General features: G+C 49.9%; 1 protein-coding gene across 5 annotated transcripts in view; it reads left to right on the forward strand.

The window, feature by feature from the left end:
- Window positions 1–23,667, forward strand: part of CENPE (centromere protein E) — a 2,471,681-nt gene that overhangs the window by 376,869 nt on the left and 2,071,145 nt on the right. The gene's annotated exons all lie outside the window — the stretch shown is intronic.

The following is a 23,667-nucleotide window of genomic DNA, read 5'->3' on the forward strand; positions in this document are numbered from 1 at the left end:
GAGTCGGATTACCTTCGCCAAGGTACGTGCAAGCACGTAAGTATGAAGGTCCGTGCACGTGGAGGAGCACGTAAGTAATATGCTTGCTGACGGGTTTTATTCGCACCTCTTTAAGGTCTTTTTCTTGATTTGCAGGTGCGTAGATGCAGCGGAAGAGGAGATGGCGGAGCGCGCACAACTCCGGTAAGCGAAAATATAATTGCGTCCAATTCCCCCCTTTCTGAACTAACCAGGGTTTTGTCTTGCAGGAAGAGGCCACGGGATTCGGAAGATGCCGATGGGTCGGGTAAGTAAGCGCGGCTGCTGAAGCGTTGCCTTTTGCTAACCTGATGTTCCTTTGCTGACAGATGCGGCCGGAGACTGGATCCCTGGAAGGTAAGTGAAGATCAGACTTGTTTCCACAGGTGCTGGAGCAGAAGATGTCACTGGAAGACTGGAGCTGACTCAGTGAGCGTCCTGCTGCAGATGCAGAATAACGCGAAGCACATTCTTCTAATCGGGTGTGGTTTAAATAGTGTTGAGGTGATTAGGTGTCTTCCTCCTCAGCCTCGCCCAAGAGAAAAAGAGTTCCTGTGTTCCAGAGTCAAGGAGTGGTGCCAGCCCCACCCAGGTAAGAAAGTAGTCCCAGATCCGGAAAATAGTCCCTCCCAGCAGAAGGCTGGGGCTTCATCTTGCCAGGACTTGTGAAGGTGAGTATGCAGCATGGTCTGCTACAGGTAAGTCCACCCAAGCACCTTTGCACAAAGTATGAGCCCGGCACCTCTGGCACCGGGACCGGTGATTCTTATGAGCCTGGCGCCAACGGCGCCAGGACATGGTCCAAAGGGCACCGATAGGGGTCGGTTGGGACCAGGGGCGAGCGTTGTGAGCCTGCTTCCGGGGATGTTGGGCTTGTCCTGACTCCTTGGAAACAGTGCTCATGACAATGCCTGACAATTGACATACTTACAAAACCAAACAAACACAAGTGTACCTTCAGAACAGTGCTAATAGGAATGTGGATAACAATGTCAAAGAACTGAAAGGTTTCCAGCACTCATGTAGCAAGCATCTATACACCAAAAAATTAATGGAATTCCACACACAAAAACATTCTCCTTTTCAATCTGTACATCTTTCCAAGCTTTTCTTTCTCGTCCTACTACAACTTCCACTAATCCATTACCACACTAAACAGTGCAACAGGAACACACACACACACTTTCAAAAGTGCACCTCACAGGACACACCTATAAATACTCCACTAACCCACTTAGTAATGATGCTGATCCTCCAAAATCCCCATTTGTATACAAAGCCATGCAATTTAACACATACAGTATCTCTTCCTAGAAAGGAATCCTTCTGCAAATGTAACTAATCTATTCTTCAAGTGAAATTACTGTGCCATTAACACACATATGTACTAACTTCCTTCATTCACAATTGCAGTGAAGACCACACTCCTGAAAACCTGTAGCGTCTGAAGTACAAGACAGAACCCAGAAGAAACCTACACTTTGCATCCAACAAAGTAAGTGCAATACTGTCGTAGTGTTCGAACTGTTACTCAAACACTGTAGTATTCTGGTATTGTAGAACAAACAATTGCATCAACCCTACAGCATTAGATTCAGTATTACTGATTGCACCGCACCAGGTGCACACTTTGTATTGTCATCTGAACACCAGTATAGTAACGCACAAATACAAGAATAGCCTTCCCAACCTGAAGTAACAACCCATTCCACAATCGCACACACCTACATACATGCCTGCCATCATACTCAGACACTCATTCAAAATGCACACGTACATTGCACAACGTCCCAACCCACACTTTCTTTTTTTTCTCCAACAGACACCAAAGAATGCCTACCAAAAAGCAACTCTGTAGAAAGCAACGCAGAAATAGAGCAAATCAAAATAAGTGTACAAAATAAGCATCCACCTCTAGCAGAATTTATACAAAAAGTTCAAACAAAACTGCTAATAGTCACCAAGCGAAACTAAAGCAGCTTGCAGTAAAGAAACTTTGACTCCTCTTTCAAAATGTAAAACTAAACAGAAAGGTATTAAAAAAGACTCCAGCTACCACTAGTGCGAACACTGCACCTATAAATCTTGATGTAGCCACAAGTAAGCATATCAAATAAATTATTTTACAAAAAATGTTCTGCCACAGAGTCCTTCAGAACCTTATAAAAACAGGAGCGAAATCAAGCTGAACCCTTAAAACCTATCACTGAAAACTAATCCTGGAAGCTCTCATAGACAGTGCAATCCTTCTCAAAAAGGAAATTATTTATATTGGTTTTAAACAGAATGAAACCACTAACAAAACTAACTACTAACCTACAACAAGGACTTCTCAACAAACAGAATATCAACAAAGATAACTTCACGAACATCTCTGCAGGGTGAGTGAGTCACACCACCAGCACAGAACCATATTCCAATGAAGAAGCATACAGCAAAAGCAAACCAACCCAATGGCCATACATAGCAGTGGAAGAAGGTATGAAAAGGTTAATAATACCATCATGGAACAAGAAATGCTGCTCACACAAATATCTCCAGCAAACTTGGCAACAACTCTCCATTCCACTGAACCATTGTGTCCAGTCTACAAATGGCTGTGCACATCAATGTGTAACACAGGAAAAACATCTTTCACATGTTTACACCAGTTCCTCAATCAGTATGTGAAAGGCAAAGACAAACTGGAAATAAAACTATTACAAACTATGGACTCCTGTCCAGTGCGAAAATACACAGGAATACAAGGACATTCATTAGGCTGCAATTTTGGACCTATTTTCAAAGCACCTTCCACCATATCAAAATGATAGCACACATTCAACTGTAAAATCTTGTTCATAAACTGTACTATGCCAAAAGACCTGCTTTAGCACTGGCCAATTTAAATAAGTCTTCTACATGGTAAAGCCAAAGAACTACTCGAAGAAATAGAGCACATCCAGAGAAGATATTTTGGAAGTGAAAGCCACTTAGAAAATTCAATATCTTTATAACAGAGTAGCAACAACTTTACAGATGGCAACCTTCTACTACAACAATACAAAAAAGAAATACTAAAGTTTAAAAGCTCATCTGCTGAAGTACCAAACCGTGTGTGTGTGTGTGTGTGTGTTTCCGCAGGAATTTTTATAAAAATAGCACACAAACTGTAGACCTAATGTAGAAAATAGAAAACAATGAAGATTCCAAGTGTCCAAGTGGTTCCAATTAGCTCTCTATCTTATAGCAGAAAACAAATAAAAAATTACTAACCCCTCAATACTTTGCAGATACTGCACTGCAAAACTTGACAACAACCAAATACCTTCACATTCTAGCCATAATAACTTGAAATTATTCCCACTACCAAAACCACTGCAACAACTTAACTTGTATGAGAGTATTGGAATTCAAACAATGCAGCTACTTGAAACAATAAGACACCTTCAACCAAAACAGCAAAACTAACACTACCTCCCTCTGAATTACTGAAAGGCATTTGTGGCAAAGTAGTTTATTTGCCATTAGATCTCAAAGAAAATGTATACACTCTGGGAGTGCAACTGCCAATAGATAAATCTGATTATCCTAGTAAATGGCATACCTACAAAAGACCAAACAAAAATTGGCAGCCACTAGTGGATGTACATTCAGTTAGAGAAGCCTTGCAATATCAACAATGAATACTACAAAGAAAACCTGAGGGAAACCACCGAAATAATTCAAGACGAATCAGGAACTGGCCAGTTTCAACTTCTAGATCCTACTACAGAATCCAATATTTTAGACCATTATACAATTCACTCATTGCACTCTAAAGACACCATGATGCACTGGAAACTTAACAAATGCGGCAAGCCAAAGGATCTCCAATCAGCATATGGGAAAAAAGTGTAGAAGCACAAGCCTTTCCTCTACTCTTTCCTACTGGAAAAGGACGAAGGTAGGATGAAAGACCCCAGATTCAGACAAAACGTGGAATACATATTTCCACCTTCTCTTTGAAAGTGAGCTAGCAACTCTATGCTTCGGAGTTGCACACACATTGACATCAGGAACCAATTTTCAAAATATGTCTGCTACGCAATTACTACAAAAAGTGCAAGAAAAAGATGAAGTTTTACAGTCCAGCATTACAAATCTTTTAGCAAACGTGCGTGGTACAAAAGAATACAGGTTCCGATGACATGCAGAAGTACGCTGTATGATAAGAAACCTTGGCCCACCGACATGGTTTGTGACATTAAGTTGTGCAGAATATGAATGGGAAGATTTGGACGATTTCCGACGCATAGCAAACAAAAAAAATATAGATATATGGAAACACCAGGAGAACTCTGCTCTCTAGATACTGTAAATGTATCAAGATATTTCCATCATCGCTTTATTGCCATGCTACTCTTCATTTGTAATAAAACAGTGCCTCCCCTCGGATAAGCCAACACTTCTCCTTCGGCCATGCACTCAAGAACTCTAGACCCTGCCCACAACCACCACAGCATAACACACCCATGCAAGCAAACACCTACCAACTGACCACAACCCAAAAACATAACACAACCACCTCAAGCCCTATCATCTTCACTTGACATACTAAGACAGTACTTGCAGCCAATGCACAAACTCTTCAATGCATGCCCTCTCCACCCAATACTCGACTGACTACCCAAAACCAATACATCAGAGAATAATAAAATACCCAATGGTGCGGTCTGTTGCTGGTATGTCCGCAGACACCGCTATCACATCACGGCCTTCTTCCATCTAAACAAATACAGTATTTGACCCATCTCTCACTCCCCCACCCTCTCCAGCCACTCTTCCACACCAACACACTCCCCAAAATTAGATTTCAGCTCTGTTCTACGCCGCGCTGTCCGCGGATGTTCACGGATCAAACTTGGCAGGCATATCGGGAAAATGCGACGCACCTCTCGCTTCACTGCAACCAATCGGCGAACACGTTGCTTGTCCGCGGGCATGATGTAAGCCCATTGACCAATCGATGTCCGTGGAGCGGACAAAGATATCACACATTTTTTTGGACCTACTTTTTGGTCGTTTTAAAAAAGAACTACTGGACGGATTTCCACCACATTTACAAAAGCACGCTTTCAAGACCAAGCCACTGCTCTTGCCGCAAATTTGGTGAAAATCTGTCCAGCGGTTTTGGCTGTAGGCATGAGCAAAGTTTTTCTCCATTCAGTCTAAGGGAAAAAATACATTTTGAGACCTATATTTTTGCCCCCTCTACACCAAACCTCACCAAACTTTGCAGACGGGCCATATACTTTATTGTAAAGTTTGGTGAGGATTTGTCCGGGGGGCGAAGGTATAAGCCGCCAAAAAAGTGCTCTTCCTATGGATTTAGCAACTTAACCATAACTACACGGCTGCTAACGCAGGGCGTGTAATATCTACAGCTACCAGTAGTGCTTGAAACAGAATCAAGACTGATTACCAACACCTGCACTGGTTGTGAGCTGCACGTAAAGAATGCTTCCCTGATGTGATGAGCACTGAAACCGGTAGGGGAACACCAGCTGTTGAGTAGGTGAATTGTGCAGGGAATCAGAGTGCGCCCTTTCCTTCCTGTACTGTTAATATATGTATGGGCCTACACATCTTGTACCCCTATTCGGACATCCCAAAAAACAAATCTATAGTGACGTTTGGGCTTACCTTCAAGTTGCCCATCGCTACCAGTTACACAAGAGATGGGCCTATTGGAAATTAAATACAAAATCCTGCTCAAACCAGTATTGTACTGGTTACAAATTTGGAATTCGGAGGAGCTCGCACTATGTAGAGAAGATATCTTTGAAGTCCTACAATTGAGTGGAGGAAATCACTCCTGTGGTGTAGACATGTCAAACCAACCCTCTTGAAAATTGGGCTCGAGTAGCTATGGGTGGATCCTACTAAGTATGGTTCTAGGTACAAAGCTCATTAAGAACCATTTTTATGATTGTACACTGATCAACAAAGTGGACCTTTGTTATGCTGCAACCTGGCAGCCAAGTACATTGCAGTCAAGACTAGTCTAGGGATGAAGCCCTATCTCGATTGAATAGACAGGAAGGCAAAAGGTATTTTTTTAAAATGTCATCTGTGTATCCTCCCGTTGGCCAAGTCCACAGCTAAATGGGGAAAGGAAATGTCACCTCTGTGCCAATACTGTTGATGATGAGATGCATTTTATCTTTGTGTGCCCACTGTACGATTGTGAGAGGCGCAAATGGCTCAAACTATTGTGGGCCCAGCTGGGAACAAGAATTATGACCCAAGCTTTTCACACAATTAAATTGTGTTCCTCTTACCCTGCATTTGTGGTGGTTGCCTCCTTTCTAGATAGTACTTTCAAAAAAAGGCTATTTCTAAACAGCTAGGAGTGCATATGGCCAATTATCATTCAGTATTCTATTTTACATTGGAAACTGCATATAACTGGTGAATTAAGAGATATTTGATTGATTGTTTGACTGATTACATGTTGAAATTATTTTAAGACCCCGATAACCCACTTTCTACTGTTTTATCTCTAATTGTACTATGTATTCGTGATATTATTTATTTTGTTATTTCTACGATTTGTACTCTTTTATGGCATGTGTGTTGCTAAAATATAGATGAAATGATATATACAGAAAACACCCAAGAAAGTTATGATGTGTTTTAAAAGGTTTGAAAAAAACCTTTCACATGAAATGTGAAAGTAGGATAGACCATTTGAGCCAGGTCACACATTCCACAGCACAATCTAGTAGCCATCACTGGAAGTTCACCTCTAGTTCTTGTGACTCAGTACTGGAGGGGAACTTCTGGTGATGGCTACTTGATGGCGTATTAGTTTTATAGTAAGTGTGTGGCAATATTTGCTTAGAGGTTTCATTTACTTAATATGGATTTTAAAGGCCAAATCACTGTATATTTTTATATGTTTGTACTTGCCTGTGTGACTGGAATTATGGGAGGTGTTCTTTGTTGACTCATTGTAGCCCTAGACCACTATCACCTCCCCGGTCGAAGTCTAACCACTTTGCTATCTACCTTGATTGGGCTTGGCTTGACTTTAGCTCAACGCAATAGGTTGACCTTCCAAAATCCATCCCGAGGGTGGATTTTGGAAATCCATAAAACGACAAAGAAAATCCTTCATATCTGAAGCGAAGATTTCACTTATACACAAACACAGCTGAGACCCGGCCGACTGCTTTTCATATCGTCCCATTGCAGTCCTAAATACTGGCGTGAAGATCTCTACAAAAGTTCTTTTAAAATAGACTTCACAAGGTCCTCCCAGATATTATAGCCATAGAGCAATCCGGTTTTATAGCAGCGAGGCAAACCGCAGACAATGTGAGGACCGTTGTAGATTTGATAGACTTGCCCACACGACCAAGAAGCCAGCATTTGTCCTAAGCTTCGTGGTGGAAAAGGCCTTTGATCCTGGCGAGTGGTCTTTGCAAAGTTTTGGGGTAACATTTCATAAATGCCCCCCCTCCCCCTTTCATGTACTACAACCCTTGTGCTAGGATAGTGATGAATGTCCTACTCTTGGACCGCTTTCCCCTAACGAGAGTTGCATGACAAGGTTGGCCGATGTCCCCCGTGTTTATTCACTGTGGCTGCCAAACTCCTCGCTCTAAAGATAAAGCAAACTGATGCAATCTCCTGGATAGAATATGCAGGCACTCTGCATAAGCTGCCGATGTACCCAGATGTCCTATTTTTAATTAAGACTTCCACCTCCTTCCCTCTTCTGTGCTGCATGTTCTCAAAGAATGAAGTAATATCTGGTTTCAGAGTAAATCTAGAGAAATCCGTGGCGACAAAATTGAATGTCCTCCCTCCAGACTGGTCATCTAAAAGGCACAGCCCACTTCTGCTGGACAGAAGACCTTTTTCTTATTTACGTGTCGCAATCATAGCACACTCATTTCTATACAGTCAAATTACACCTGTTTATTTAGTACGATATTAGAACGATCCCAAAAGATCGAGTGCCCTGTCCAAGTCCTGGATAGGCAGTCGCAGCTATAAAAATGTCTGTTTTCCCAAATCTCTTTTACTACTTCCAAGCTCTGAGTTCCCATCCCTTAACCAAATCCATCATGAATTACTAGCTTTTATGTGGAGGGATTCCATTTATAGAATATCTAGCAGAATCTTTTCTGACCCAGGCATGAAAGAGGGGGGTGTTGACACTTCCTAATTTTAGAAGATACTATCAAGTGGCACAACTTGGAACCCTCTGAGATTGGATTGTCTCCAATTCCCCTAAATTCTGGAAGAATCTCAGAGGATTTGGTGGCCGTAGCCCTGAGATACATGCCCTGGCTTACACATAGGAATAGACCTATAGCAATGTACAAATTCCCATCCACCAGACGTCTCCTCCTTCCTGCTTTCCCAATTAATTTTAACATGAAATTCACCCCAGCAAGAGAAGGTGAATCTTTCCGTTCCTGGAGCAAATGGCGTTGTGAATTCCTAACGCACTCATTCTATCAGGGAGAGATGAGAACCTTTGAATACTGCAAGACCACCTTCGAGGGGATTGGGTCCTCCGATGTATTCCACAGCTGTGCTGCTTCGGAAAATGGTCTGCGTCGATGACGTCAATACGCCGCCCTCGAGGACCTCCTCCGATGGCTGACGTCACTGGATGTTGTAAGTAGGACGCACGACGCCCGTAGCCTCAGTTCTGTTTTTTCCTCGAACGTGTTCGCTTCGGGAATCTCTGCGCACCTCGACTCTTTGGAGTTTGTTGTTTTTCGGTTCTTCGAGCCTTTTTGGTATTGTGAAGTCTTTTTTCGTGAGGATGTCTACCTCGTTTTCCACACCGCGTCCGGGCTTTAAGAAGTGCGGGGACTGTGGGTCCAAGATGTCTGTTACGGACTCGCACAACACCTGCCTCTGGTGCCTCGGGGAGGCCCATGACATGGCTGACTGTGTCGACTGCCAGTCGCTCACGTCTAAAGCCTTGCGGGAGCGCAAGAAGTTATCGGTAGGTAAGGTGTCCAAGCCCCGGAATTCGAGGTCTGCGGGGCTTTCGACGGACGACTCGAGGGGCAACTCTGTGTCGTCGTCGGAAGTCCAGTGGGTCTCGTACCCGGAGTCTCTCGCCACTCCGCTGCCTCTTTGAGGCACTCCCGGAAGCGCCGTTATCGGTCGCCTTCCCCGCCCTCATCCGAGGACTCCGCCCATCAGCAGGTCGCTTGCCCCACCAATCATGCGACGCCGGAAGAATGGGCTTCCTTCGGGAAGAAAGTTGGCGATTCTCGAATCGCAGGGCACTGGTCCGTCCGCGCCTCCGTGTGGGGTTGGTCGTGATCAGTCGAGACACACCGCTTGCACGCCTTCGGGCTCGGGTGGTCGTCATGATACGCGGGAGAGGTCCCGCTCGGACAAGAGGAATCGTTCTCGTCATGCCCGGTCCAGGTCCCGGTCCTCGACGCGCTCGAGACCGTGTGAGCCTGTGGTGTCTTCACGGAAGACATTGACGCCGAGGTCGTCGGCGGACTCTTTCGAGGCCCCGCCTTCGAAGAAGTCATCAACGCCATTGGTGTCCCGGCCATCGAGGGACACGCTCGGGGCCCCGGCCTCGAGGACTGTGTCGACGCCGATTCACTCAGCGCCTTTCGAGGCTGTGTCGACGGGGGTACCCCGTGGCTCGGTGGAACCCCCTAGAAAGGCTCTGGCCAAGGTCAAGCATGGCTTTGGTTCACGTTCTGCGCCTTCTTAACGCCATCTTGAGTTTATTTCAGATGTGGATGAGGGCTCTGATGATGGCGTGCTTCCTGATACGGTGCCAGACGAGATTCTCTTGGGCCATAGCCAATTTGAGGACCTGAGGCAGTCCCTGCACGACGCTAGTCGGCTGGACACCTCTCCGGATGTGGAGTTTTGTAGGCCTGTGCCTGGCACTCATGCTGACTCCTCGTACGGCGCCTTATGTCCAAGGTCCCCGAGTACTTGGGATGGTCTGCTCCCCCGGGGGAGTTTCTTCAGGATGACCTTACGGATATCCTCGACCTTGGTCCACCAACTGACCCAGTACTGCCGTTTCATATGGCTCTACAGAGGAGGGTGGCGACGGCTTGGACTGCTCCGGAGAGTCTCCCGGCAGTGGGCAAGTCTTTGCCGTGAAAATACCGCCCAGCCAGTAGCGACCCCTGCTACTTGACCAAGCACCCCACACTGGAGAGTTTGGTGGTGCAGGCGGCTACGGCCCCGGCAAAGCAGACGTCGTATCCTACCATCCCTCCTGATCGGGACGACAAGCGTTTTGACGGCTGGGCGAAGAAAGTGTTTTCTTCAGGGGGTATGGCGCTTCAGGCGGCCAACTCTGTATGTGCCTTGTCACGTTTCACGCACACTCTGTAGAACTGTGTTTCCTTAGCGGCTGAACATATTTCCGAAGGGGACGAACGGGATGGTTTCCTTACCATGGTTCAGGATGGCAAGGATGCCATGTGAGGCCGTTCAGTCGGGTTTGGACATGGCAGATTGCGTCAGCCGGTCCATGGCGGCGAGCACCGTAATATGCAGGTTTGCGTGGTTGCGGAAGTCAAGGTTTGCTCCTGATGTGCAGGTCCGGCTCCTCAACATGCCCTTTGACGGGGAACATCTTTTTGGCAGCAAGGCTGACGAGATCCTTGAGAGGTTGCAGACCTCAAAAGCTGCAGCGAAGTCGTTGGGCGCTGCAGTTAGACAACCTCTGCCTTTTCGTCCTAGGGGACAGCAATATAGGGCAGATTCTTTTCGTTATTACTCATCCTTTGGTAAAGCGAAAGGAGCTGCCAGTCAAAGGGCCCACCGTAGGAGTGCCAGAGGTGGAAAACAAAGTACTCGAGGTGCCAAGGCTGCTCGGGCTGTTGCCTCTTTGCCCTCAGGCAACGCCGCAGCCGCTTCAGCTCAGTCATGAGGCCATGTCCCATGGTTCGCCGGTTGGGGGAAGGCTGGCGCAGCATCTTGCAGAGTGGCGCGCCATTACTTCAGATGTGTGGGTTCTGGAGATCATAACCCACGGCTACTGTCTTCCTTTCCGGCAGAGGCCTCAAGACAATCCACCGGGGAATCTCTTTGAAGAGTCCGGATCTGCTCCTTGCGCAGGAAATTCAATCCCTGCCTGAGAAAGGCGCCATAGAACTGGTGCCTGTAGCGGAGAGGAACAAGGGATGGTATTCCCCTTATTTTTTGATTTCCAAGAAAGATGGGGGATTGAGACACATCATGCTCTTGCGCGGTTTGTACAAACTCCTCAGGAAGGACAAGTTCAAGATGGTTACTCTCTCACAAGTCCTCCAGGCCCTTCAACTTCAGGACTGGTTGGTGTCTCTCTATCTCAAGGACGCTTATTTTCATGTGCCGATACATCCAAAGCACAAGAAGTACCTGAGGTTCGCGGTTGGTGACTCGCACTTTCAGTTTTGGGTCCTGCCGTTCGGATTGACCTCCGCCCGAGGGTCTTCACCAAGCTCATGGTAGTGGTGGCAGCGCACCTCAGGAAAGGGGGGAATTCACGTCTACCCCTACCTGGACGATTGGTTGATCAGGGGGCGCTCTCCCGAGCAAGTCCTGGATCATCTGTCAGTCACCTGCCACTCCCTCCACAAGCTGGGCTTCTCCCTCAACTTAAAGAAGTCCCATTTGACACCATCTCAGAGGCTCCAGTACATCGCAGCAGTGCTCGACACGTCCCTTGGGCAGTGTTTTCCTCCCCAGGTGAGGGCTCATCACATTCAGCAGATGGTGCACAAGTTTGAATTCGCCCAGTCTCCCAGCGTTAGAGTTCTTGAGGCTGCTCAGCCTCATGGCATCCTGCATTCTTCTGGTGCCAGAGGCCAGGTTGCGGATGAGATCTTTGCAATGGGCACTCAAGCTCCAGTGTTCTCAGTCCTCCGGCAGGATGTCGGATCCTGTTCAGGTGCTGTCCTCGGTCCCCCCAGGACCTTCTGTGGTGGGCCGACGAAGGCAATCTGATGAGGGGGGGGCTCCATTTTGGCTGCCCTGGCCGGAGGTGACGATCATGACGGACGCATCCCTCACAGGATGGGGAGCTCATGCCAACAAGTTGAGTCAGCGGTTGTTGGTCTCCGTCGGAGTCCAGACTCCATATCATTCTGTTGGAGCTGAGGGTCGTAAGGCTAGCCCTGAAGGCTTGTCTGCCGACTGTGCGAGGAAAGAATTTCCTTATCCTGACGGACAACACGGTGGCCATGCACTACCTCAACAAAAAGGGGGGGGCAGGGTCACTTCCTCTGTGCAGGGAGGCGATGCAGCTCTAGTTCTGGGAAATTCAGCAGGAAGTTTCGATCTCGGCAGTTCATCTGGCCGGAGACAAAAACGAGACGGCAACGCTCTGAGCAGGCAGAGCGCAATCTCTCACGAGTGGAAGTTGGCTCAGGAGTTTCTCCTGGAGATCTTCGCCCTTTGGGGGACTCCTCAGGCGGATCTCTTCGCCTCCAGTGTCAACCGGAAGTGCGAGAGGTTCTGCTTGTGGGAATTTCCTCCAAACAGAGCCTTAGGAGACGCGTTTGTGGTGGAGTGGTCATTCCCACTGCTGTACGCGTGTCATGATCTCTGCTTCCAAAAGGTCAGGGTTTTCCCAACTCCCTTGGAAGCAGATCCATAACCCAGGTTCCGAGTGCCAACCAGTCCCAATTGGGACCTTTTGGACCCAGTCCTGGCGCCAGTGGCACCAGGCTCATAAATATGCCCAGTCCCAGCGCTGGAAGCGCCGGGCTCATAATGCTTGGGTGGACTTACCTTCAGCAGACCATGCTGCTTACTTGCCTGCCAGTTGAGCCTCTGATCCTCTTCTGTTTGGAACTACTTTTCCTGTTGGGTGGGGCTGGAGCCACTCCCTAGATTCAGAACACTGGAACTCTTCTGGAAGGCAGGAACTCTTTTCTTACCAGGAACTCTTTTCTTACTTAGGCGTGGCTGTGGAAGGAGACATCTAAGCACTACAGGAGGCTATTTAAACCACACCCGGTGGATGAATCTTGCTTTGCGTTATTCTGCAACCTCTGCAGCAGAACGCTCATCGTGTCTTCTGCATCCGGTCCTGGGCCTAAGGAAAAAGGCTTACCATCCTGAATCCAGTCTTCAGCAACACCTATAAAGACAAGAAAGAACAGGTTAGCATTCCGGCATCTGAAAGGCAAAGGCTTACCATTCTGAATCCAGTCTTCAGCAACACCTATAAAGACTAGAAAGAACAGGTTAGCATTCCGGCGTCTGAAAGACAAAAGTTTACCAACTCTTCGGCGCTGCATCCCGCATCTGAAAGACAAAACAAGGTGCGTTTAAAGACATTGGGGAACTTTAATACTCACGTGCCATTACTCCTTTCCACATCTAATCCAGTGGGTATTCCGGCACCCTGCAGCCGCTCCGAACTCGTACCTGCAAAATAAAAAGACAGTTAGAGCGCATAGTGAAGCAGGCAACAAGCGCTTACTTACGTGCTTCCAGGCGCTTCTATTCATCACACGGGCTCCATCTTCAACTCACTTCAGCCCGTCATCCGCCATCGCCGGAACCCTGCAAAACAAGAGACATCATTACTAAAGACTTTAAAGACATTTGAATGACTCGAAACTTACCGTTCGTGCAGTAAACGACGGACAGCAGTCCTCTGAAGTCAAGAGGCCTGCGCTACCTATCCAGTGAAGAAACTGGTTACAGCACCCTGCCCCGAGGCAGATGGAGAGCTCGGCATTCACTTACCTAAGGTGAGAGCGTTAACCTTTGGGGGTCTACAGGAGAGGAGAAGAGGAAAGAGATAGGGACACCCCAATAACCCCAGTTCATTAACCGCATATTTTCTATCTGCAGACATCTTACTCTACACGTCAGGCATACAGTGCACAGAGGTCCAGCCCAAAGAGCCAACCGGGTGCTACACATCACCTTTGAAGATACGGTAGTCGCCCAGTCAAGACCGGCGCCTCTGCGAGAATCAGGTGAGCGTTACAACGCGTTTCCTCCAGTCCCCGTCATCCCGCCAATAATACGGAGGTTCGGTTCCCGAATGATCCTCATTCTCCAGCATGGGGTCTGGCATGGATTCACCTGCTCATGAATATTCCCCGTCGTCAGGCTAGGAATCCTCGGTAAAGAAAAAATCAGTATCAGTTTCGTTTCTGATCTGTCTTTCGTAGTAGTAACCAATCACTGATCTCTGCGTCATACTGACCACAGCCAATGACTGCCCTCTACTTTAGCCCCGCCTCTGGCAGCCATCTTCAGATTTTTACCGCACGTTCAATTGTTGGGATCCTCTTGCTATTGCTCTTGAGCATTAGTGCTTTTTTCACGTTTTTTCTCAAAAAATTTCTCTTTTTTCGGTCAAAAGAGCCTCAAGCTCCACCGTTTCTTAATCCGATTAACGGGGACCCGTGTCGGATTCGTCTACGCCCCTCAAGGGTGAAGATTTCGTCGAGCCACGCTTTTGGAGGACTCCAGAAGTTTCTCACGCCCATCTCGGACATGGCCCAGGAGAAGGGAAGCTCGACGCCCGGAAAGCTGTTCAGGGTCTGCCCTGGATGCCAGCTTCAGAATGTCTTTAAGGAGGACGAACACTCCCTTTACCTTTACTGCCTACATTAGGACAAGACGCACGTGGAGAAGGACTGTGCGTTTTGCGGCAATATGTCCGAGCGGACCATGAAGGACCGCCATCAACGTCTCGCCAACTGGCTGGAAGGAAAGAGCCCGTCAGGCGAGAAGAAGAAGTCCGAGCGGTCTTCTAAGACCTTTGAGGGTGCCCCGGCGACGGGGGTCCAACAGAAGGCCAAGCACCGCGAGTCCGCTGGCACCGGGAGCGCCGAACGGTCGGGCTCTACGGGCGCCAGGCAGAGCGCATCCTCCCCGGCGCCATCAACCACGAGCCAATGCTCTGGCTCGGGTAAGGGGAAGGCCGAGCACCCGGCGAAGCTCCTGGAGAGACCCCGGTTGAGCTCGAAGGCCCCATCAGAGGGGGAGCGAGGCGGTGACCCTCCCCCCCCAACGAGAAGGCAGTGAGCGCACCTAAGGTGGTGAAAGCCTTAATCCACCCGGCCAAGGAATCAGTCGCGGCGGCCCTGGCTCAGCCTGTGGAGGCTACACCAGTGGTGGCGACCTCGGGGCCCAGAGTCTCCCTGCCACCGCGGGGGGAGTCCACTTTCATGCCCATCGACCGGACCCCCCGTGAAACCTCCGACGGAGAAGAAAAAGGGGGGGGGGCAGGAGGTCGTCGTGGATTCGGCCTCAACCTCTGAGGAGGAGCTGATCGAAGTCTTAAGCCACGGCGTTGGCGTGGAAGAAGACCAGCCCGTCGGGAGGGACCCTGACGTAGGAGACGACGAGAACGTCGAGGGTGCCGACGGGGTTCCTGACCGCCCGTTGGACTCCCCTCAACCAGTGCCGCAAGACAACTCGGCGGCCATTTTGTTGGCTATACAGTCCTTATGCTCGGAGATAAGGACGAGACTGCCGTTACCACCAACGGAGGAACCGCTCCCGACGGGGGACCCGGAGCCAGGCCCTTCTGGGAGCCCTCCTCCTAAGAGAAGGATTCATCCTCCACCTCCTTTTCAGCCATCGCGCCCTGTTCAGCCCTCTTCCCCGTCCAGGGACTGACACGGCCGCGACGGGTACAGGCGACGAGGTTTACGACGAGGATCTCCCGTCGTCACCTCCCACCCGGGCTTCCCCGCCCGACGAGATTGGATCATTTCACTCCATGATCGCCAGGGCATCCAAGCTTTTCCAGCTCTGCCCGGAAGAGAAGAAGGAAGGTTTACTTTATCAACGGCGCGAGACCAAGAGGAAGACGGTCCTCGCTGTACCTCTACTAGACGAAATTTGGGATGAGGGCATCGCCCTCCTCAAGAACCCATCCACGACGCCGGCTAGAAGGGATCGGTACGAGAAGAAGTACCGGGTCACGGACGAGGCCCCCTTGTGCCTTCGGGCACAGCCGACCCCGGACTCGGTCGTCTCCGTGGCGGCCAGGACGAAAGGGGGGGGGGGGGCGCGGCCTCTACGTCGACCTCCCCGCCGGACGGCGAGGGAAAGAAATTAGACACGATGGGACGCAGAGTCATCTTGTCGGCAGCGACGACGATTAAGGCGGCCAACGCCTTGGCTATCGTAGCCCGCTACGACAGGGAGTTGTGGTACAAACTGGTGGACTTCCTACCAGACGACAAGAGGGCGGAAGCCCTAGAGATCTTGGAGGAAGGAGAGGTGGCGTCGGACCACGCCATTACGATTGCGACGGACATCGCTGACACTGGATTTTGCCAGTTGGGCAACGGCGTGTGCCTTAGGCGGCGTGGATGGCTCAAGGCTACTGACTTCCGTCAGGACGTGCAGACCAGAGTCTTGGACATGCCGTTTGACGGAAACAACCTGTTTGGGAAAACAGTGGACGATTCCCTTCAAGCCATCAAGGCGACACGGAGACGGCCCGGGCTATTGGGGTTCCCCAGCAACGGCGGCCGCCCTTTCGGAGCGGCGGAGGCAAACAGGGTGCCTCCAAAGGTTCCAGCGGCGGATTTTCCACCTACCGTCAAGCGGCCCGTTCGTCGTCACAGGAAGCTTACAGGGGACGAGGCAAGTCAGGCGGACCCCGCCGTCGTCGCCAAGGAGGACAAGGCGGCAAAGCCTTGTCGAAGCAGGACTGAACCGGCCGTGGGGTCGGGCCCCCACCGAAGCACCCCGGTGGGAGGCCGGCTGGCGAGCTTCGTCAGCGTGTGGGAGTCCATCTCCACCGACCGTTGGGTGCTGGACGCCCTAGCTCAGGGTCACGCGCTCGAGTTTCTAAAGAGGTGCCCGCGCGTCCCCCCGTGGCCAGGAAAGAGCATCACGTCCCTCAACTTCTCTTGGAGGTAAAGGCGATGCTCAAGAAGAGTGCCATCGAGCTCGTCCCAAAGAGGCTTCGGGGCTCCGGAGTTTACTCAAGATACTTCCTCGTGAAGAAGACGACGGGAGGATGGCGTCCCATCCTGGACCTACGACGACTGAACAAATTCATCAAGGCACAGAAGTTCCATATGGTCACCCTCCAACACGTCCTGGGTCAACTGGAGGAGGGCGATTTCCTGTCGTTGTTGGATTTGGAGGATGCCTACTTCCATATTCCCATCCTAAAGGGACACCGAAAGTTTCTCAGGTTCGTGGTCCAAGGGCGTCACTACCAGTTCAAAGCCCTTCCCTTCGGATTGAGGTCGGCACCCAGGGTGTTCACCAAGTGCCTCGCACCGGTGGCGGCGCAGCTGCGCCGAGAGGGGATCCACGTCTACCCCTACCTGGACGACTGGCTCATCCGAGCAAAGACGAAGGAGCTCGCTGTGGAGCACACGGCAAGGACCGTCCAACTTCTCACGGACCTGGGATTCTCCATAAACTACGCCAAGTCCCACCTGGTGCCTGCGCAAGACGCACTGTTTCTGGGAGCGAAGCTCGACACAGTGTTGCTTCTGGCCTCTCCGTCGGAGGAAAGGACGAGGGCCATCTTGGGCAAGGTGCAGCGGATGATGGCTGCGGACGCGGCCAGGGTGAGGTCTGTCAAGTCCCTCCTCGGAATGATGTCTTCTTGCATTTATCTCATCCGCCTGTGCAGGCTCCGGATGCGCCCGTTGCAGGAGTTCCTGGACGCGCGTTGGATCCAGACGACGGGCAGCTTCGAGGAGAGGATCACACTCGACGAGAGTTTCCGATGAGCGATCCGGTGGTGGGGCACCCGTGCGCATCTGACGGCGGGCATGGACTTCCAGACCCCCGGCCACTAGGAGACAGTGACCACGGATGCCTCCCTGGAAGGGTGGGGAGCGCACACCGAAAATCTGCACGCGAGAGGCCTTTGGCTTCCGACGGAGAAGTCCCTCCATATCAACGTCCTGGAGCTCCGTGCAGTGTTTTGGGCCCTCGGGTCCTTTCTTCCGTCCCTCAAGGGCAAGGTGGTGAGGATCTTCACCGACAACACCACCACCATGTTCTACATCAGGAAGCAGTTCGGTACCAGATCCCCAGCCCTGTCCAAGGAGGCGCAGGATCTGTGGCATTGGGCCGTCGCCCAAGGGATGTTTCTTGTGCCGTTTCATCTGGCAGGGATAAAAAACGCCATCGCCGACTCGCTCAGCAGAGAGCTGCGCTCGTGCCACGAGTGGGAACTATGACAGGATCTAGTGGACCGCCTCTTCCGACGGTGGGGCGCACCCCAGATCGATCTGTTCGCGACAAACTCCAAGTGCCGGAGGTTCGCCAGCAGGTTTCCCCAGCCGAGGAGCATGGGCGATGCTTTCTCGTTCCCCTGGGAGGGCCTGTTTCTATACGCGTTCCCTCCATTGCCACTGCTGATCCGGCTCATCAACCAGCTGAAGAGGTCACGGTGCAGGATGATCCTCGTCGCACCTGCGTGGCCGAGGCAGATATGGTTCCCGGACCTTCTGGACTTGTCAGCGTCCCCGTCAATCAAGCTGCCAGTGGACGCGGATCTTCTCTCCAGGGAAGGAGGCGCCATCCTCCATCACGACCCGAAGTCGCTAAACTTGCAGGCCTGGCTCCTGCAGCGTTAGAGTTTGGAGGATACGACATACCGGCCGACTGCAGAGAGGTTCTTGCAAAGGCCAGGGCGTCCTCAACTCTTAAATGCTATGGACACAAATGGAAGAGGTTCTCTGTCTGGTGCCACGCACAGAAGATTGACCCTCTACGGATTACGGCTCTCCAGGTACTGCCGTACCTTCTGACGCTGGCCAAGGCTGGACTGGCGCACGCGTCCATCAAGATTCATCTTGCTGCGATCTCCCGATACACCAGAACCACGGGGCGGACGTCTTTGTGGTCTCATCGTCTGGTGAAAGAATTCATGAAGGGACTGTTCAGATCGTTCCCGCCGGTGAAGGCTCCGGCCCCGGCGTGGGAGCTCAACGTGGTGCTGACCAAGCTCATGGGACCTCCGTTCGAGCCTCTGCACTCGGCTCCGTTGAAGTTCTTGTCGTGGAAAACAGCGTTTCTTGTGGCCATCACCTCCGCACGAAGTACTCACAACACGAGGGTAGTGCTCAGGACGCACCCCTCCTTCATGCCCAAGGTGCCGTCGGACTTCCACCTCAACGAACCCTTGGTGTTGCCTGTTTTCTTCCCGTCGCCTTCGTCGCCGGCCGAAAGGACTTTGCACTCGCTGGATGTGGCTAGAGCGCTGAAGTTTTACGTGGACCGCACAAAGTGTTTTCGGAAGACGTCACAACTTTTTGTGAACTTTGGACCTGTCAATCAGGGGAAGGCTCTCTCAAAGGCCTCCATTTCCAGTTGGCTCTCCGGCTGTATCATGTACTGTCATCGGTTGGCAAACCGACCGCTGCCTGGCCGTCCGAGAGCCCATTCCACCAGAGCGATCGCAGCTACCACGGCGTTCCTATCTGGTGTGCCCTTGCTGGACATCTGCAGGGCTGCTACGTGGAGGTCGACGCACACCTTCACGAAATTCTACTGCGTCGATCGGGATTCCAGGGAGGAGTCCAGGGTCGGCCAAGCAGTGCTGCGCAATCTGTTCGCCTAAGGTGAGCCGGGTGAGGAGGTAAGAATTGCTTAATGTTGAGTTTGATGTAATGCTTAATGTTGAGCCTTTGCCACCTCCCGTGGTTGTGCATGTGTGTACTGCTATGTATTCTTTATTCATGAGCATGTGAATCCATGCCAGACCCCATGCTGGAGAAAGGAACAAGTTACTTACCTGTAACTGTTGTTCTCCAGCATGGGTCTGGCATGGATTCACATGCGAACCCTCCCGCCTACCCCTCTGCGGCTCTTCACTTGGTCATACTGCCACTTCACGTGCTACCAAATCTGAAGATGGCTGCCAGAGGCGGGGCTTAGGTAGAGGGCAGTCATTGGCTGTGGTCAGTATGATGCAGAGATCAGTGATTGGTTACTACTACGAAAGACAGATCAGAAACAAAACTGATACTGATTTTTTCTTTACCGAGGATTCCCAGCCTGACGACTGGGAATATTCATGAGCATGTGAATCCATGCCAGACCCATGCTGGAGAACAACAGTTACAGGTAAGTAACTTGTTCCTTACTCCGGCATGGGCCCGTAGGACGTGGTACCCAGACATTCTCGACTTGTCCATCTGCCCTCCACTTCGTCTTCCCTACCAAGACGATCTGCTCTCACGGGAGCGGGGTCAGGTTCTCCATCCAGAGATCAAATCCCACAACCTTCACGCTTGGTTTCTGAAAGGTTGAAGTATAAGTATTGGGTTCCTCCCTGAAGACGTGATGGAGGTGTTGCTCTCGGCAAGACGGCCCGCAACTAAATCCCTGTACCGTTGCCGTTGGCATAAGTTCTGCGACTGGTGCAGGGTTAAGAATGTGGATCCTTTTGCATGTGACATTCCCATGGTTCTGTCTTTTTTGCTTTCTTTGGCCCACAGGGGCCTTCAAGTGGGTACCATTAAAGGTTACCTGGCGGCACTGTCCATATTTAAGCGCTCGTCTGAAGAGTGTTCCTGTTTTAAAATTACTTTAATTTCTCAAGGGGCTCACTAATGTGTTCCCTCCGTCACCTTTCCAGGTGCCCTGTTGGGATTTGAACCTTGTTCTCAAGTTTCTGATGGGTGTTCTGTTTGAATCTTTCCATTCCTGCCCTTTGAGACTGTTCACTCTTAAAACTGTATTTTTAGTTGCGGTCACTTCCGCTCGCAGAGTGAGTGAGTTACAGGCACTTGCAGTTAAGCCACCCTTCTCTGTGTTTCATAAGGACAGGGTTGTCCTTAGAGTTCGTCATTCCTTTCTTCCGACGGTGGTGTCGGAATTTCATTTAGGCCAGAAGGTTGTTCTTCCGGCGTTTTATCCTCCTCCACATCCTGGTAAGGAAGAGGAGAGGTTCCATAGGCTTGATCCTATGAGAGTGTTAAGCTTTTTTATTTCACGGATGTCCAGGGTCAGAGTGGACGATCAACTCTTCATTGGTTATGCTGGAAAGTGTTTGAGACAAGCTGTGACGAAACAGACTTTGTCTCGCTTGATTATTTAGGCTGAGTGTTACCGCTTGCCGGGTAAGGATCCACCGGTAGGTTTACGAGCCCATTCTATCAGGGGTATGGCTGCCTCTACTGCCCTGCAGAGGGGTGTTCCTATTCGTAACATCTGTGATGCAGCCACCTGGGCTTCGGTACATACTTGTGTACGTCACTACTCCCTCGATTCCATCCGGGGGCAGGATCTGGCCTTTGGCAAGGCGGTCCTTTACTCCGCAATTTGATTGCGCATGCTAAATTTGTGTTCTAAATTCTTTTCCCACCTCCTTGCATTGGTACTGCTTTGGGAGTCTGTCATAGATATGGAATACGTCGGAGGACCCAATCCCCTCGAAGAACAAGTTACTCTCTTACCTGGCAACGTTCTTTCAATGGGATGGTCCATCGACGTATTCCATATCGCTCCCTCCCTGCCTTCCCCGCTACAGAATTTCTTATGCGATTGCAGATTACGTTTCCGCAAGGCTTTGTGTGTCAGACGGGCAGAAAACTGGTGGCACACGTTCTGGGGGAAAAAACTACAACTGAGGCTACGGGCGTCGTACGTCCTACTTATAACATCGGCCGTCTGAAGAGGTCCTCGAGGGCGGCGTATCGACATCATTGACGCAGGACGCAGACGCCGAAGATTTTCCGAAGCAGCACAGCTGTGGTGATTACTGTCATAGATATGGAATACGTCGTCGGACCATCCCATCGAAAGAACGTTACCAGGTAAGAGAGTAACTTGTTCTTCTCAATCTTAGAAGGAACGCCTGCACTGTCTTCAGCTTAGGTATTGGGCTCTAAACTGAGGCAACTGCACAACGGGAACTAGACCGCTCAGAGAATTTGAGAAAACTTCTCCTACAAGCCCCTCTGGCCTTGTCTCGAAGCAGTATAAACGTTTGTGCAAAAGCAATCGATGGCCTACCCACATAGACGACATCCTGACGCAACAAGGATTGCTGAAGTAATGTGCATGGTGAGTTATTGGGGTACAATGGCATGAAAGGAAAGGACCAAGTGGGACCTGTCTAGAAAGCACCTATTTTTGAATTAATTGTATTCTGGTACCTAGGTTGGATTTTCACCTAGGGTTGCTCCCAGAGAGAGACTGAGGAAGGGTGTTTCCCCCTTGGGCCATTACGACCAGCCAGGCACTGCTTAGACAGTAGAGGTTACCGATTACTAATGACCATCCTCTGGTTGAGGAATGCCTGGGCTAGGGATGGACCCACCTGGCATAGACCAGGGGGACCACCCTCAGCAAGCCCCGTTTGTTTCTATAATAAAAACTCTTGAACTGTTTTTGAGAGTTGGTATGTTCTTGAAGCCATCTGCGACGCTCTAGTCTCTGATTTCATCTTCTCTTTTATCCACTTTCACACTCCCAACTTAACTGGCCCATCCCCTTCAATGGCTCCCTCCCAGCACTTTCATTCCAGTCTCCTTGCCACTTTCGGCACCCCAGGGCCAGCTAGTCTCCACTTCAACAAAAAGTGCCTCATGCAACAGGCATGACATTTCATCTCCAGTGCAGATCAGGACCAACATGACTTCACCTCTCTTTTTACCTGCTCTGCAATTTGGCTGTACGTGATCGAGATCGAGCACTCCTCACGTCTGAGAGCCTGGCAGAGAGCCTGATTTTCCAGCACCCTTATAGGCAGTGAGGTTTCTGTACTGTTCTCGAGAGCAGCAGAGCGCTGTATAGAGGGTGGGTAGCCAGCATTTGGACTGCCATCTTTTAACAGTAGCACAGTGCTGGGAGGCCTGTGCGTCCATTGGAATTATTTGTTTGTCACGTTTTGAAAGAGCCACTGTAATGTCTTTTAAAGAAAGTTGCATGAATCAGTGTCTGGATGCTTGTTGCCTCCATCTTTGGGCCATACTCAATGTTGTTTGGGGCATAAAGAGAGCCAGCAGTCTTTACACTTGTAAATCTAAAATAAAATGGTTCCTTGCAAATACAAATACTACATATCCATTACAGAGCGAGTGAAAGGCATGTCATTCTCTCCATAATGCAAATGGAAACTATTTGGGGTGCCAAAATCAATTTTGGTAGCAAAGAAAGTTACCCCTATTGGTGACCGACCACTGATGGCGACCACTATTGCCACTAACCCTTCATTTCACTTGCAGGACCCTAAGTGCCAAGAGGCCATGGCAAAAGCGGCACTATTGCAAAATGCAGTAAGATAATATGATGCTGTTTTAGTAAGGATTCGAAAATCCCTTTGGTGTACTGGGGGCTTTGGTTGCAGAAATATTGTGTAGTCTAGATATGTCTCCAGTTCTGATCTTCTGAACTATTTATTTTGACCAATTTAACATATGTATTGACACCCATTGTTTTTTTGTTTGTTTGTGTGATGACTTGAACCTGACATTTAACCTCTGTAATTTGCCACCCTACGTAGCAACTTTGCCCAGGCAATGGAACTGATTTTGTTTTGAAAGCAGTAGTTATTACTTAGAACTTGCTAATCTGTACATTTGGTGGTATGTGATGACTCAGTAAGCACGATAGTGCGTGTAACAATTGATTTACATAGTAGTATTGTATGCAGCCCCTAGCAATACAGTTTGATAAATATCTTGAAAGCCCAACTGGGTCAGATGTGTACAGGCCTAC

This window comes from Ambystoma mexicanum, chromosome 6q (genome assembly GCF_040938575.1).
Source record: "Ambystoma mexicanum isolate Mex_15411 chromosome 6q, UKY_AmexF1_1, whole genome shotgun sequence".
In the NCBI taxonomy this organism is placed as follows: Eukaryota; Metazoa; Chordata; class Amphibia; order Caudata; family Ambystomatidae; genus Ambystoma; species Ambystoma mexicanum.